The sequence below is a fragment of the Lucilia cuprina genome, chromosome 6 (genome assembly GCF_022045245.1).
Source record: "Lucilia cuprina isolate Lc7/37 chromosome 6, ASM2204524v1, whole genome shotgun sequence".
Taxonomy (NCBI): domain Eukaryota; kingdom Metazoa; phylum Arthropoda; class Insecta; order Diptera; family Calliphoridae; genus Lucilia; species Lucilia cuprina.
Genome location: NC_060954.1, coordinates 4,030,975 through 4,034,407, shown reverse-complemented (window position 1 = coordinate 4,034,407; position 3,433 = coordinate 4,030,975).

The following is a 3,433-nucleotide window of genomic DNA, read 5'->3' as shown; positions in this document are numbered from 1 at the left end:
CTAGTTCTGTTCTAGTTCTGTTCTAGTTCTGTTCTAGTTCTGTTCTAGTTCTGTTCTAGTTCTGTTCTAGTTCTGTTCTAGTTCTGTTCTAGTTCTGTTCTGTTCTGCCCTGTTCTAGTTCTGTTCTTGTTCTGTTCTGTTCTGTTCTGTTCTGTTCTAGTTCTGTTCTGTTCTGTTCTGTTCTATTCTAGTTCTGTTCTAGTTCTGTTGTAGTTCTGTTGTAGTTCTGTTGTAGTTCTGTTGTAGTTCTGTTGTAGTTCTGTTATAGTTCAGTTCTAGTTCTGTTATAGTTCTGTTCTAGTTCTGTTGTAGTTCAGTTCTAGTTCTTTTTTTATGATATTCTGTTGAAAGGCCCCCATTTTCATATAAATATGCCCATTCCATACTCTGTACGTTTTACTTTTTCATATTTAATCGAAAGTACTTTTGCTTTCATTTTATCATAAACAGTCCTTCCGCTATTCATTTCAATGCGTTGATCTTTTTTTTCATTTTTTTGTTTTTTGTTTGTCTCACACAAACTTTTAGTTGATGTTAAAGAAAAACTTTAATATTAATGCGTGGAGGCGGTTTTGTGTCTGCAAATGTCACTATTAATTAAGGAATTAAATAATTTTTTTTTTTTGTAAAATATGATTAAATTACAGCATGATATGAAAACAAAAACAAATTAATCATACAATTAAGTTAACGAGAAAAAAAAGAAGAAAATAATAACAAAGAAATTTAAAGAATTTATTTACTTAAAACATGAAGCATTCAAAAGCAACAATTTCATTACTTAATGAATACATATTGCCAAGGTCTTATGGTGAAATTCGAAACTTTTTATGAAATATAGATTTTCGTCCTTTTTTTGTGATTTTTTTTTTTTTTTTTTTGAATATACAGCCTAGGGAGGTTGGTTTAACCTTTAGCAACAATTATTCATTTAATTGTGGTTTTGAGGTTGAAATATTTTCGTTTGTTTGTGGGTTTGTTGAAGTGTAAAATGTTGTTATTGTTGACAAGAAAATTAGAAAATTATATGCAAAAAGTTAATAGCAATATTTCAAGGTAAAAATTGTTTGAAATGTGAAAATATGTTTTTTGAATAAAAACGATAAATATACATACATATGTACATATGTATAGCTTTTAAAAAATACACTAATGCACAGAAAAAGGATATTATTTTCTACAACAAAAATTGCTAACCTTAAAAAAATTGAAACAACAATTGTGATAGAAAAGGTGCTTAAGTGAAAGCAAGATTTCTTAAAATCAAGAAATGAAAGTGTTTTTGAGAAAAATGCTGTAAAGACCTTTAACAATGTTGTTTTAGAATTTCTTTATGTATATAATATGCTTTTGTGTTTATATTTCCATAACGAGTTGTTGTCATTAGATATTTTTAAAATTAATTGAGTTTGCTTTTCCATGAAGGATAATGCTCACGCACACTGTCTAATAAAGTGTTTTCTTTAGAAACAATGTGTGCAAAGTTTTATAATTAGTTATTTTCTTTATGTAAAAGAACAACAAATGATCAAGAATTTATTAAAAGAAGAATAAGAAAATATACATTTTAAGAAAAAAATTCTTGAAATTTAAATTAAACTCCTTCGGTTACATTAGGATTTTGTAAAAAACACGTTTTAAATTTTTTAATATTTCACTTTTAAAATATAAAGTGGTACAGAGCGTATGATTAATATTAATTATTGAGGTATTACAACATAAGGAAGTTTTCTATGAAAGCTATAGTTTTCTAAGAGAAATGCTTTTGAGAAAAGTTTTCCAGCTAAAAAGCTTTTGTGAAGGAAAGTTTTCTATAGAAAAGTTTGTCAAGAAAAGTTTTCTATAGGAAAGATCGTGAAGGAAAGTTTTCTATAGAAAAGTTTGTGAAGAAAAGTTTACTAGAGAAAAGTTTGTAAAGGAAAGTTTTCTATAGAAAAGTATGTGAAGGAAAGTTTTCTATAGAAAAGTTTGTGAAGGAAAGTTTTCTATAGAAAAGTTGGTGAAGGAAAGTTTTCTATAAAAAGTTTGTGAAGGAAAGTTTTCTATAGAAAAGTTTGTGAAGCAAAGTTTGTGAAGCAAAGTTTTCTATAGAAAAGTTTGCGAAGGAAAGTTTTCTATAGAAAAGTTTGCGAAGGAAAGTTTTCTATAGAAAAGTTTGTGAAGGAAAGTTTTCTATAGAAAAGTTTGCGAAGGAAAGTTTTCTATAGAAAAGTTTGCGAAGGAAAGTTTTCTATAGAAAAGTTTGCGAAGGAAAGTTTTCTATAGAAAAGTTTGCGAAGGAAAGTTTTCTATAGAAAAGTTTGCGAAGGAAAGTTTACTAGAGAAAAGTTTGTGAAGGAAAGTTTACTGGAGAAAAGTTTGTGAAGGAAAGTTTTCTATAGAAAAGTTTGTGAAGGAAAGTTTTCTATAGAAAAGTTTGTGAAGGAAAGTTTTCTATAGAAAAGTTTGTGAAGGAAAGTTTTCTATAGAAAAGTTTGTGAAGGAAAGTTTTCTATAGAAAAGTTTGTGAAGAAAAGTTTTCTATAGAAAAGTTTGTAAAGGAAAGTTTTCTATAGGAAAGATCGTGAAGGAAAGTTTTCTATAGAAAAGTTTTTGAAGGAAAGTTTTCAATAGAAAAATTTCTTTAAAAAAAAATGCAAGAGAAGTTTGTAAAGGGGAAAATAGTTTGTGACCAAAAGCATTCGCTGAAGATTTCTTTACCAAAAGCTTTTAGAAAGACCTTTAAACTAATTTGAGCGAATACATTTTTTGTTAAAAATATGAAATAAAAGTTTTAAAAATACCACCCTAATAATAAACTTAATATAAAGTGTATAATAAAACTTTATAGTTTATTTTGCGAATACCAAAAAAAATAAAATAAAGATCATAAAGTATTAACTGCAAAATTTATTTCCGAACTTGTTCTTTTTACGGCAAAAGAGTCTAACAGTCTCTTAAGAAATAAAGTTCTTTTGCCTTTTCACACAGTCATTATTCCACACCAATTCCACAGATTCCTTTATGGTGTAAACATAATTACCTTAATTTTTTTAGACTTATTTCAGTTAAAGCATTTAAAGAGCCATAAATTTAAAACGTTTATGTGGAGAAACCTAAAATTAACCCTCATTTAATATTTTAATTTTGTCTGTCATTATATTATAGAACGATAATGATGAACTAGTTTTTAAACATTTCATGACAGACAACAAACAAAATGAAAAAAACATATGAAATCATATATAAATAAATAAATAACTGAATATGTTGGTACCAGAGATGGAAATGAGTTAAAAATGAATTAGAACTGATTTAAAACTAAACTAGAACTGAATTAGAATTAAAATAGAACTGAACTAGAACTGAACTAGAACTGAACTAGAACTGAACTAGAACTGAACTAGAACTGAACTAGAACTGAACTAGAAGTGAACTAGAACTGAACTAGAAC